At 44.3% G+C, this 14,590-nt stretch overlaps 1 pseudogene; it reads left to right on the plus strand.

The window, feature by feature from the left end:
- The first annotated feature begins 6,475 nt into the window (after positions 1–6,475).
- LOC135974613 (olfactory receptor 14A16-like) lies at positions 6,476–7,396 on the plus strand (annotated as a pseudogene).
- The last annotated feature ends 7,194 nt before the right edge of the window (positions 7,397–14,590 follow it).

Consider the following 14,590-nt stretch of genomic DNA (forward strand, 5'->3'; position numbering starts at 1 on the left):
AAAAAAAGCAACTTTAGATACTACTTTTCAAAATAAAATGCAAATAGGACTCCTGACCATAGACAATACTATCTTATACATTGGCTTGGCAGTATTTAATTTATATATATATAATTTTGACTGATAATATTGATGTTTATAAATAAGCATTTTTTTATTTTTATCAGTTTAAATGATAAAGAGCTGCCACTTTTTCACCAAAGATAGGTAATAATAATATTGGGTGTGTTCCGAGGTCAATATAAATAAATACTCTCATGTAGGAGAAATGACAGCAGCCCTACACATTCCTCAAATGTCACAGTGATGGATAAAGTTCAGACAGAAGGTTCAAGACAGAGGGGGAACAGATTATGTACGGGAATAAAGAGATAGGTCATGCAAGTGCCTCAGCACCAAGAAGTCAGCAGATTTCTGATGGGTTCCCATGTTTCCATTTCAGTGATCAGGAGCTGGTTGTGGGAGGGGTTTGTAGACACCCCCTCCACTCTGTGCATTGCCAATTCTCAGCCCATATTCCCAAGTGAGGGAACTGATGCCTTGGACCAGAAAGAGTTTTGTTCTCATTGCCAAACTCAGATCTGGTTCCTTGTTTTGTAACATCACTATACACAGTATACCATCTAAACTGGGACATAAAGATGTTGTGTTTGTGTGTGAGAGCCAGTGACTGTGTGTCTATGATAGTTTTTGTGCTGGGGAAAAGAGTGTGTTTGGTGCATTTAGGCTGGTGTGTTAGAGTGAGTGTTTCCATGTTGGATAGTGTACGTGTGCCTGCTTGTGTGAAGAGTGATTGAGCATCATGGTGTGTGTGTGTGTGTGTGTGCGCATCAGTCTATGGAAGATACTGCATGGATGTTTGTGTGAGTGTTTGCCTGTGTGTTTAAATAGCAACAATTGAACACAATAAAAGTTATCTTCCTCCTTCCTTATTGCTCTAGCAAATCAAATTCCTCATGATATGCGGGAGGCAAAATTCAAATAGAGCTAGGCGAATAATAGATTTTTCTTTTCACTGGCAATTTTGAAAAAAAATGGAAAAAAATAATTGTGGGTCAAACTGAAAATGGTATTTTTTTCCAAATTTCAGGTGAATCAAAAAGTCAAAAACAATTTTATATCAGGTTTCATTTTGACAAAATCTAAACATTTTGTTTCAATGTAGACTACGTTTAAAGTAAAATTAAGGAAAAATTTTAAAAAAAAGTTGTTTTGTACTAGAAAATCAAAATGTTTCATTCCAAAAAGATCAATTGTTTTACACTTCAACTGACAAAGTCACTTTTTTAACCTCTGACCAGTGCAAATTTTGTGGTTCATTTTAAGAATGGGCTTAAATTTTCTCTCACACTGATATAAATCCTGATTATTTCAATTGAATCCACTTTAGTGTCAGTGGATTTACTGCAAACATATATCAGTCTAAACGAGGCACTGAACTTTTCTCTGGCAGCTTGCTCAACATGCCCAGTTTTTTTAACTGTTTATTTAGGATGTTTTAGCAAGTTTACAAATCCTTGCCATGTAAATATCAGAAACAAGACAATCATTATAACAGTGAACTTTGGTTTAAAGAGACATCATATGGGAATATAGTCACCAGATCTTTGTATTAATTTTTCCATAACCAACCTCCCATATTGTTTTTAATCATTCCTCCATGGTTGGACTATTATTAGCTGAGCAGTTACTAGCAGATCAGAGGTTAATTGTTCATTTCCTTTTGTGTGACCATTTCCACCAGGACGGCCCAGGAGGATCACCAGAAGGTTATTAGATAATAAATATCCAACAATTGGGTCATTTTGTTACAGATTGCTTCCAATACTCTCTAATGACTAGACATGTCCAATGCATCAAATCTCCTCTTTCTTGTATTGTGCTACAGACTGAAGTTGCTGGTCCTCTTTTCCAGATCAAACCCCATTCCTCTGCATGCCTGTTTTTTAAACTGTTCCTCATAGGTCAGATTATCTAAAACTTTGATTATTTTTGTTGGTCTTCTATGAATGCTCTCCAATCTGTCCACATCTTTCTTAAAGTGTGACACCCAGAACCAGACACAGTACTGCAAGTGAGGCCTCACCAGTGCCAAGTAGAGCGAGACAATTACCTCCCGTGTCTTACATACAACACTCTTTTTAATACACCCCAAATGATAGTAACCTTTTTTGCAACTACATCACATTCTTGACTCATATTCAATTTGTGATCCACTCTAGCCCCAAGATCCTTTTCAGCAGTGCCACCACCTAGCTAATGATTCCCAATTTTGTACATTTGATTTTTCCTTGGTAAGAGAAGAACTTTGCACTTGTCTTTATTGAATTTCCTCTTATTGATTTTAGACCTGTTCTCCAATTTGTCAAGGTCATTTTGAATTCTGATCCTGTCCTCCAGAGTGTTTGCAACTCCTCCCAACTTGGTGTCATCTGCAAGTTTTATAAGCATATGCTATCCTCCATTATCCAAGTCATTATTGAATAATGGCCTTAAAAATTAAAAGAGTTGTAGGTTTTGATCATAAAACTATGGGTGGATTTTCACCTAGGGGACTGGGAAGACCAATTCCCATTAAAACTATTTTGGTGACCAAATATCTATGGGCGACCTTGAAAATCCCATCATTGGTCATGTTGGCCCATCCATGAACACAAATAGCCTACATTGCCAAGAGACAGGTAGAGTTGTATGATTCTGAGGTGTTCCAGCTAAAAGCTCCTGGAATTAATTTTAATAGATCTGGTCAAAAAACAGGAGAGCTGATCAGGATCATCTTACACACTTTAAAAAAATAAAATTTTCATTAAAACATTCATAGACATTTAGAATTTCTTTTTTAAATCTACCATTTTGAGAGGTTTTTGGAGAAAATTTGTTCTCATTTTTGGTGGAGTTCAAATTAGATTAATACATTCCAAGGCCAGAAGGGACCATAGTGACTGTCTATTCTGACCTCCTGTATAACCCGGCCCATAGAACATCCCCCAAATAATACCTAGAGCAGATCCTTTAGAAAAACATCCAGTCTTGATTTGAAAGTTGTCAGTGTTGGAATCTACAAAATAAGTAATTAATAATAAACTAAGTGAGATATTCAAAGCGGGTTAATGGAGCCGGGCACTCCTCTCCTGTTGAAAGTGAATGGGATTTAGAAACACAAATCCAGTTGGTTCCTTTGAGCACTGCAGCCTATCTGGATAATGAAAGCATGCAGTTACTTTGTAGCAGATAAAACTCTATGAGGGGTAGAAACTCACCTTCCTCACGCCATAGATTATTCACTAGCTGATGATGATGATGACTGTCCGCCATGAACAGGTTATTCTAGAATTGTCCACTATAGGGCCTCTTAGACTTTCCTCTGACTCAGGTAGTACTAGCCACTGTCAGGGACAGATTACTGGACTGCATGATTCATAGGTCTGACTCAGTTAGGCAGTTCCTATGATCTATAACAAGCAGATGTTGTCAAATAAAATTGCAATGAATGTTGCACCCACATGAACTCATATGCATTTAATTGAGTTTAATTACTCATTATTAAAACTGGTCAAGAATGAAAATTGTATTTTTGTGGGAAATGTCAATTTTTTTTGTTTTCATAGAAACATTGCATATATTGCTTTTGGATGGGCAAAACAATGAAATGGAAGACTGAAAAGTGTTTGGTTTTCAATAAACTTCTCTTGTAAAACAGCACATTTATGGTAAATATTTTCAAGTTTTGGAAAAAAAGATTTCTGATATTGAAAACTTCCCCCCCCCCCCCAACCTGAAAAAAATATACAAAAACGTTTTCCATCTCCAGGTTTCAGAAAAACAAAAACAAAAACAACTTTCCAGCACTGAATAAACAAAAACCCGTAGAAAAAAGAGTTCAAAATGAATTTTTTTCATGCTAAAATATTTTCAATGACAACCAATTTTTCTTCAAAAAGTTGTTTTGCCAGGAAGATTTTTTGAGCATCTCCACTCATTATGAATTATCCTCCAAGTTGTAACTAGTATCCCAATAGGATGGATGACAAACTGAGGAATGGAGTGGTGAAGAGACAGAACAAAGCCAGAGGAATAGTTGGGATCAGATCTCAGGACACCTTGGACATTAGCTTTTCAATAATAATTAATTAATTATCTGATAGTTGCATCTGATATGAGAGGTCCATTTTATTAGGTAAGATGCAGTCTCCACCCCAAGGAGCTTACAGTAGAAAAGACTGGCAAAGGGTGGGAGGGGAAAGACAGCCCTAGGGAATGATTTTCCCAAGGTAACACAGCAGGTCAGTGGCAGGGCTAGGAATTGATGTCAGATCTCTGGAGTACAGTCCTGTGTGCCCTCAGTGTTTGCCTCACAATCTTTGCTTTAGACCCTGCTGCCTCCTTGTAATTGTGATTATTTTAGTTTCTGAAAACTCTCCAGGGAAGTAGAAGGCAAGATAAAATATTGTTGGCTCTGGACTGTTGAGGGCTCCAGGGAGTGAGTCCCTCAAGCCCGTAGAAAAAAGACATGGATAAATCACCTCCCCTCAGCATCAAAGTTTTTGACACACAGCTCCTCTGCAGACAGCACAGATCTCAGTGTATTTCCAGCAGCTCAGCCTCAGTGGGGTGGGGGAAAGGCCTCATAATACAGTGATCGGGGCATTACATAGAGAGATAGATCGATAGAGGGGTGTGCATGGCGCTAGAGAGAGAGGGGTAACCAATTGCAGTCTGTAGCTGGAGGAGAAAAGACATCTCAGAGACCGGCATCGTAAGTTTGCTCTTGCAATAAAATATATTTGGGGGTGACAGAGAGGCACTTTAAGGATGAAATTATAAGTGACATTAGATTTTTTTTCATACTTTCACTCTTAGCTCAATGTGGGCATGGGAAACTGAGGCAGTCCAAAGCAGGTATCTTAGGAAAGAGGGGGCAGAATAGTTCTGCCTCAGTTTCCTTCTATTGGGAGTGGGTGAATTCATCAAATTGACACTCATGTTTTTTAGAATGGATTGAAGAGTTTACATTAAAGTTGTCCAAAAATTGTGACAAACACTATCAGATCCTTGTTACTTTTCTCTCTGTATACATTCGTTTGTTGTTACTGCTGTCTGTTTGTTTTTACTTTTCTCTATTAGTTTGTTTTTACTTCTCCATCTACCTGTTAGTTTGTATTAGTTCTGTGTATCTCTCTCACTCTCTGAATCTTGTATCTATCAGTTTGTGTCTAGTTCTCAGTTTTTTGTTTCTTCTGTCTATTAAATTGCTGAAAGGGTACTTGTGGGACAGGCACTCCTCATAAGTTGAAGCTGAGTGGTTAGGGCACTTGGCTGGCCTGTGACAGACTCAGCTTCAATGTCTCCCTCTGACTAATGATGAGAAGGGATTTGAATTTCCAACATACAGGAGAGTGCCTGAGCCGCTAGGCTATGGGCTGTTCTGAAATGAGACTGTCTCAGTCTCTCCTGTTGAAGCTGCTCCACTTTGTATCAAGAATTAAATAGTCATGGGAGCAGGAACTTGAACTTGGCTCTTCCAGACACCAGGTGAGTGCCCGACGTACCATGCTGGATAATCACTCTCACGCCCCTACCGTGGCACAATGACTCTCCATTGTCATTTGCAACAGTCATCCTGATGGCAATGGAGAGTCACTGGGACAGAACGTGAGATGCAGTCTTATGTAGTCATTAGAGGAGGGGACTGGCAGTCATGACACCTCATTTGTCTTCTTTGCTCTGAGAGGGAGTTGAGTCCAGTGTGCAGAGCCAGAACTCCTGGCCTGTATTTCCAGCTCTGGGAGGGGTGTTGGATTTAGTGGGTTAGAACACGGGGCGAACTGGGAGTCAGGACTCCTGGGTTCTCTTCCAAGATCTGGGAGGGTGTTTAGTTGAGTGGTTAGAGAAGCAGGAACGGAGCCGTATTCAGTACTCGAGTTTCTGTGTATTTATGGCTGGGTTTGGTCACCTCCATGCAAAAAGCTGCTCCTGTTTAGAGCAGTATAAATTGGGAGTAATTCCATGGCATGCAGTGAAATTACCCCACATTCACAGCATGTCCCTGACAGCAGAATCTGGCCAGACAGACCCCCGCAATTCCCCTCAGAAAACTGAGGATAGTAATACTTATACACCGTTATTCAGAGTTCACTCACCTCTGGGTAACAGAGGTATACAAATTTCTCAAAACAATTGTTCCAATTTCTCCACTTCATTACCCTGGTGTAAATTATGAGTAACCGCTGTGGAGTCCATTTAGCTGATTCTATTTTCTCTCAACCCAGTGTAAAAGAGGAGTAACTCCATTGGAGTCAGTGGGGCTGTTTTCTCCATCTTCATTCCCATATTACACCAATCTTCACAAGCTAAGGGTCTGACTCAAGGAAATTAAGGTGGTTTTCACAAAAGGAGAATTATTTTAATGATCTAATCCTGGCCCTTGCTCTTGTCCCTCCCTCTGCAACCATCACACGATGTCCTGAGAAAGAAAATGTCCAACCGAACCACCATGACCGAGTTCCTTCTCCTGGGATTCTCTGATGTTCGGGAGCTGCAGATTTGGCACTTTGTGGGGTTTCTAGTGATGTACTTGGCAGCCCTGGTGGGGAATCTTCTTATCTTCATGGCCATAGCCTTTGACCAACACCTTCACACCTCCATGTACTTCTTCCTGATGAATCTGTCCATCCTAGACTTTGGCTCCATCTCTGTCACAGTTCCCAAATCCATGGCAAACTCCCTCATGAACAGCAAGTCCATTTCATATGCTGGATGTGTTTCCCAAGTCTTTTTCCTCTTATTCTTGTTGGGAGCAAATTTTTCCCTTCTCACCATCATGGCGTACGACCGATATGTCGCCATCTGCCAACCACTGCACTATGAGAGAATGATGAACAGCAGAGCTTGTGTCCAAATGGCAGCTGGTGCCTGGATCAGTGGGATTCTCAACTCTGTACTACACACTGGGAACACGTTTGCATTGACCTTCTGTGGAGGCAACATAGTGGATCAGTTCTTCTGTGAGATCCCCCAGCTACTCAAGCTCTCCTGCTCTGACTCTTATCTGAGTGAAGTTGGGGTTCTTGCATTTGGTGCGTGTTTATTCTTAGGCTGCTTTGTTTTTATGATTGTTTCATATGTTCAGATCTTCAAATCAGTGCTCAGAATCTCCTCTGAGTAGGGCCGGCATAAAGCCTTCTCCACCTGCCTTCCTCATCTCACTGTGGTCTCCTTGGTTGTTTTCACTGGGGCCTTTGCCTACCTAAAACCCACCTCCAGCTCCCCATATGCTCTGGATCTTGTGGTGGCAGTTCTCTATTCAGTATTGCCACCAATCATGAATCCAATTGTCTACAGCCTGAGGAACAAGGAGATGAAAGCTGCCCTGAGAAGACTGACTGGGTGCAGGTAATTCACCAAGAATTAATTTTTTATGTCTTTCCTAATTAAAGTTTGCTCACATAGTATCTGTTCATTAATGTCAGTTATTTCCATGACCACACAGCTTGAACACAAACAGGTCTGATTCTGATCTCAGTTGCACCAATGCAAATCCAGATTAACTCCGTTGATGTCACTGCCGCTGCAGTGACTTACACCAGGAAAAAATCTGGTCCAGTCGTGGAGTTAAATGGGCGTAAATTGTGTGCACAAGAGGAATCAGACTTTCATTCTGTGCCAAAACAATATCCGTTACACTGCTTGGCCACATGCACCCATTCCATGGCCACTGAAAACAATGATAGGAGTTGTCTTGCTTGTGTGCATAAATCAGGAGTGGCTTTGTTGGAACCAAAGGAGTCAGACTGGTGTAAGACTGGGGTAGGTGAGAAGAGATTTCGGGTAGATCTGCAACACATCAGTGTAGTTCCATTGACTCTGGTGGCGCTAAAGCAATTTTCAGCATCTGTGCATCTGACCTACTGCTGTATATCCATTGCCACAAGCTGGGGACTGGGCCCATTGTCTTACAAACCACCATTTGTGGCCGAACCACTAGAGGGGGACAAGGAGCCAGACTGTGTTAGCCTGGCTCAGGTGTACATTGGGCTTGTGAGAGATGGAGAGACTGGCTAGAAATTACAGGAGGTTTCTAACCGTCAGCGGGGTGATGTTCTGCAGCAGCCTCCCAATAGGAGTTGTGGGAGGCAAATGACTGAATTAGTTTAAAGAGCAAGATGTACACATAGCTGAGTGGGATTTTATGATGGGGCTGCTTGTGATGGTGGGGGGGCTGGGCTCAATAGCCCTGGGGCTCATTTGCTGCATATGTCTTCTGGTCCTAAAAGCTTCAGGGTTTCATCTGGCCACTGGCAGGGGTCAGGAAGGGATTCCACCCCCCACGACCCAGGTGTATTTTGGGAGGGTTTTTTTTTTTTAATCTTTGAAACATCGGGGTGGCCCTAGCTGCAGATGGGCCATTGGGTGGGATGTGTCAGGGCTCTGACGTGGCACTGAGCCATTCTCTCTCACTCGGGAGCTTGGCTGGCTTGGTCTTGCCCACATGCTCTAACTGATTGCCATGTGGGGGTCAGGAAGGAATTTTCCCCCCGGTCAGATTGGCAGGGACCTTGGGGGGAGTGAGCGTAAAGGGATGTAAAGGTAGCCATCTTACAGCAAAAAAACTTCAGGACCAGACTCCAAAGAGAAACTGCTGAGCTCCAGTTCATTTGCAAATTTGACACCATCAGATCAGGATTAAACAAAGACTGTGAATGGCTATCCAACTACAGAAACAGTTTCTCCTCCCTTGGTGTTCACACCTCAACTGCTAGCAGAGCACCTCACCCTCCCTGATTGAACTAACCTCGTTATCTACACACTGATATATACCTGCCTCTGGTGATTTCCATTACTTGCATCTGAAGAAGTGAGGTTCTTACCCACGAAAGCTTATGCTCCCAGTACTTCTGTTAGTCTCAAAGGTGCCACAGGACCCTCTGTTGCTTTTTGCCTAAAGGGTTCGCATTCTTCTGCTGCGTGTGGTGCGGGTCACTTGCCAGGATTTTCTGGGTGTATCTCAATCTTTTCCCTTCCATTGCAGGGGTCTTGGGCACTGGTGCCCCTCGGTCTCTCCTATTGTTTGCCAGTGGCACAGAACTGTCTAGTCTCCTGAGGGCTGTGACACTTTAGTCTAATTTCAGTTGTTGGGTTTGGTCTGCGGGTGCCAGGTGGTGTTGGCATAGAGCACGTCAGACTGTATGAAATGGTCGTTCCTTCTAGCCTTGAACTCTATGACTCTGTGACTTCATGGATGTTCATGGAGGGGAAGAGGAGAAGGGGCCACACAGAGAATAAACTCCAGTAGACTCCATGGTGTTGCATTAGTACAACTGTCTGTGATGCCCTGTCCTCCTGGCTGAGGCAGGTGACTCAAGCGCAGATGAAGCCTTTGACCCCTGCAGCTGTGCAGTGTCACTGTATAAACACCACCCATGGGCAGTGCGTGTTATAAGACCCCTCTGTGCCCCACCTAGAGGATAGGCGGCTATTCCAGTGGCTGTCGGACAGCCTGGCTGTTCAGCTCAAGCTCTTGAAACTCATACTTTGGGCCCTAGACGTCTCTGGTTGAGTCCCCCTGGTGTCAGCATAGATTAGATGGTGATCCTCGCATATGCGCAAGTGGCCTGAGAACTTCAGGGGACCTTATTCCTGCACTCATCAGAGTCCGATGTTGCCTACCAAGCTACTGGAGAACAGCAGTGGGAGTCAGACCTAAGAGGGGAGTGTCTCCTTAGTGAGAGCAGTGGCAGGTTTATTCCCAGATCATCTCAGACATGTCCATTCCTAGTCCCTCTGCACCCTGGAGACCGAAGGTGCATGGCATGGACAGGGGTGTGTGTGTTGCTCTCAGCTCAGGTTGGTAGAGTTGATCAAAGTAACTTGCCTCCCTAGTTCGTGATACTGGACAAAACCATGTCTGGTTTTCTCTCAGTACCAGACAGGGGACAAGCCACATCAAACGGGGATTATCTGTTTTAAAACCAAATGAATGGCCAGCTACCTCAACCCACCATGCTCACCCCTCCCGAACAGCTTCTGCACGGTTTCCTAGATACCTCCTCTACCAGAAATATGTTCCAACCAACTGAATCTCTTGCATTCAGACCCAGAGGCACTAGTGGCGGGTATATTGTACAACAGGGAACATTGTGTCTCCCTTCTGGAGTAGGGTCTAATGGAATTAAAGAAGTCCTTAGGAACTTGCGATTAACACCTCTGAACTCTTAGAAAACCACATGTCTGGTATTAGGCCAACCTCCTGTCTTTTTCCTAGACATGGCACCTCCAGGTTACATGTCAGACACATTCCCTTGGACAAGTGCGCTTGCTTTATAGGTGAAAAGACGGACTTAGGGATTTGGAAACAATTATAAGAACAAAGCAGCTTAAGGCAAAGTACACGCTAAAGGCAATAATCCCAGTTTCACTGAGATATGAGTCATAGCAAGTACATTTGTGGAGCTGGGGGATTTCACAGAAGAACCGATCCATCTCATTGTCTCCACATAAGATTATTGCAAACGTGTTTCCAGTGTGCAGTGCAGAATTGAAAACCTCACTCATCCAGGTACTGGCTGCCATTTGGACACAAGGTCTCCTGTTCTTGATCTCCCTGAATTCCACCTGTCCTCCATGTCAGGATAGGTTTTGGCTGCTTGGTTCAACTCTCACCCTGAATTTAAAGGCACTAGTCTACAAGACAAATTCTGTGGGCTATCACCTTTCCTACTTACTCAGTTTTACTATCTGGCAGCTACCCCTCTGAAACAGAAATAAGAAGGGATGCAATAGAGTGTATGGGTTTGAAATGATCGTATTATTGGACAATATTTGCATTCCCCAGTCTTTCTTAAAGCTCAGTTTCCAATTAAGGGTGGTCAGAAATTTTCTGCTTAAATTGTTTTCAAAGGAAAATTGTGTTTTCAATTAATCAAATTTTCACAGAACGTCTCAGGTATCCTCAAATATATTTCACTGATACTTCATATATATACATAGGAAAACTGAAAAGCCATGGGTTTTTTGGGTGGATATAGGCAGAAAAAAAAATCAGTTTTCTGCAATTTTTAGCTGAAAATGTTTGTTTTCTCACTTGCCAAAACATGAACAATCAGAGATTTTGGGGTATTCTATGAAAGCCCAATTTTTTTTTTTTGATTAAAAAAAAATCTGATAGGCTCTAGATGTTTGATTGAATTGATAGCAAAGGTCTTGAAGAGTTCCAAACATAATTCAAATTTATGTTCTTAAATTACCCCTGCATATTAATACTCTAACATATTTAATTGAAATGGCAAACTTACTGTGCTGGTCTTTCAGGAATTTTTCCCAGCTTGCAATGCATTCAAGCCTCCAGTATCAGCAATCATTGGTGATATCTATCTATCTATCTATCTATCTATCTATCTATCTATCTATCTATCTATCTATCTATCTATCTATCTACCCACTGCCAGGATTGTTTGGTTATCCCTCTCTCTCGTGCCCCCATCATTGTATTCTCCAACAGCCATTGTCGTGTCCCTTTGCTGGATGTCTTGAGTTACTGGGTCTCTCTGCAGTTCCTAGCAGACAGGGATCTACTCCACAGATGGGAGCTCTCTGCTCCCCTCCTTGGGCAGGCTTGGCTGAGAGGTGATGGACTAAATGGGATGAGGGACTGAAAGCCCCCCTCCCCCAGCTCTAGAGAGGGCCAGGCAGAGGAAGGAGGAGAGTGGGGTGGGAAGGAAGTGGTGGCTAGGGCTGGCCAAAGGAGAAAAGCAGGAGAGAATGTCTGGTGTTTGGAGGTGGGACTGAAGGAAGCGGAGGGGGGGGCGATTCCCTTGGGCTAGGGTCATATCAGAGGAGTGGGGCTGAGCAGAGAAGGGGACTGGTGAGCAGAGGGGTTCCGCAGGGATCTCTGAGGAAGCTGAGTCAGGAACTTTGGGTGGAGAACTGGCTCTGGCCATGGGAGGGGGAATCTCAGAGAACGGGGCCCGGGAGCATTTGTGAGGTGGAGGGTTGTAAGAGGGGAGGGGGGGTGTTTGGGGGTCTGGGGTGTGTAAGTCAGAGGGAAGGAGACACCTGGGGACTATGTAAGAAAATTCAGGGGGTGGAGGATGTGACAGAGGCTGGATTCAAAGGACCTGAATCTCCTCTCCCTGAAACCAGACACACTTCACTGTAACATCATGGACTTATCCTGAGGTGAGTGACTGGGAAGTCAGCCCTATTGATTCCGGTGGGGTTACTCCTGATTTACACCAGGATGAGTGAGAGGGAAATCAGTTGACTGCAGTGGAGTATTTCTAACTTTTCTTACAGTTGGTGCATTCTGGTGCTGATTTGATTGTGCACAGCTAGAGATCAAACTGGGACTCAGATCCTCATACCAGCGACCCTAAAGCTCAACAGAGTGCAGTCCACCCACTGGGCCTCGTGGGGAAATAAAGTGACAGCATTATCACCACAGTGTTTAGTTCTCAGTTAGGCATGTCAGCCTTTGAAGTGGTTGGAGTCGCACCAAACAAATTGCACTGTGCATGTGCCTGGCGAAAGGAGGAGCTGGTTGCAAACTGTTTCTGACTCTGTTGAAGGGTTTCTAATCTTGGGGAACTGTCCCTTGAGCACAGCCAAATATTGAGAAGGTGCTGAAACTATTTTTGAAATGAAAATAAATAACCCATGCACACGCTCACTGGGAGGTGGGATTATTGGGGGTGGAATAGTCGGTGGGAATGGGAGAGAGGTGTTTTGGGGGCCGTGAGAGGAGGGGTGATTATGGGGAGGAGGATAAATGAGGAGGGTGTATAGGAGACGGGTTGGGTGTGAGGAGATGGGGAGGGGTGGGGCACTGGGAAGGGGAACATGAGGGTGAGTGACAGAAGCCTGGGGGAAAATGGGGAGGGGCACCTGACAATCCCACATTCCCCTCCCATGTCTGTACCAATATCTGGGGGTTCCCAACCCATCTATGGGGGTCCAACCCTCCCTGCTCCCTTCACGTGATCTCGGAGGCTTTGTCCTTGCCCTTCTGGGGGGCTGAACCCATCTCCTTAAACCCTTCCCCATGTGTGCCGGGTCTAGGGAAGCACCACCGCTTGAGGTGTGAAGCTCAGAAGAGGCACATGTGCAGCGTGCACCGACAACACCATGAAACCCTGCTGGCACTGGCGTGGCTGGTACGAGGGAAACAGTTCACCCCTCTCTGAGCACTTGTTTCAGGCTGTACAATCTCCCGGAGGGATTCTCACTAAGCTCAGAATAGCTCATTAAGATAAACAGGCCATTTCACTGAGCCTCCTATGTGGCAAATTGATGCGTCCATCTTTGTGCTGCACTTATGAAGAGGTTCTGGGGGTGAATGTGAGGGGAACCCAGACAGGCACAGAATACAGCTCCTGTCCAGAAAAAAACATGTTGGTTCTGAACAGATCCTTTTGCTTCTCTTGTCATCCATATCCACTGCTATCTACAGCTGATGCCCAATGTGCGTCCCCAGGGCTTTGTTGAAATAAATATGTGTTTGTGGCACAGACATGTGACCTACAATAGCTAAGAGCCCAGTGGCACCAGACCCCCAGCATGAACGTGCCGTAGTCTAGAGGATGACAGATGACAACGTAGCAGTCATAGGCCATGACCCCCAGCAGGAGGCACTCGATCCCCCCGAAGGAGATGAAGAGCATTTGAGAGAGGCAGAAAGCCCATGAGATGGACTGGTCCTGTGACAGGTAATTGGCCAACATCTTGGGCATGGTGGAGCTGGTGTAGCCAATGTCCACCACTGAAAGGTTGCCCAGGAGGAAATACATGAGTGTGTGGAGCCTGGAGTCCAGACTGATCAGCAGTAAAATGAGCACGTTGCCCATCAGGGCCACCAGGTAGATGGCTGTGAAGACCCCAAAGAGGATGAGCTGCTCCTGCAGGTTGCTGGAGAGACCTAGGAGGCTGAATTTGGTCACCGAGATTCTGTTCTCCCCCCTCATCAGCTCCAGGAGGTCCATCTCCTTCAAGCAGAGGAAGGGCAGTGGTGTGATAAGTGGATCGACAAATTCACCCTCTTTGTGAGCTCAACTGTAAAAAGCATATGAAAGTTCCTAAGGTGTCACAACAACCTACAATAACAAAGGTTGATGGGAAAAGGTGGGAAAGAGAGACAGAAAGACTGAATTAACGCAACAGGACTAATATCCTCCTGATATCACTCAAGGTCTATGTTAAGATCATGCCTGGTAAACAAGAGAAGTGTGGCCGGAAATCAGTGAACCAAAATTGTGTGTTGGAAACTAGGCCTAATTGGTGGACGAAATGGCGAGGGGATGGGCTATTCCACCCATCACTCCCTTTGGGGTCCTTCAAGAAAAAGACTTTGGGGTGAAAATGAGGAAGAACAACAGAGGCTACTGGGAGCCAGATTCACCATCAGATCTGCCACACACCCCATCCCTACAACTCCAGCTCTTCGTCCTCCTGATCCTGAGAGATGTCCTGGCCAGACCGGGCCAGAGAGAGGGACCCAGAGGACATCATCACCCCCCACCTGCTCCAGATGAATCCCAAACCTCACCCGAGATTAAATGGGATCGAACTTCAATAGCAGCATCTAAGACAACAGCAGCTC

This window comes from Chrysemys picta, chromosome 12, assembly GCF_011386835.1.
Source record: "Chrysemys picta bellii isolate R12L10 chromosome 12, ASM1138683v2, whole genome shotgun sequence".
Classification (NCBI taxonomy): Eukaryota; Metazoa; Chordata; order Testudines; family Emydidae; genus Chrysemys; species Chrysemys picta.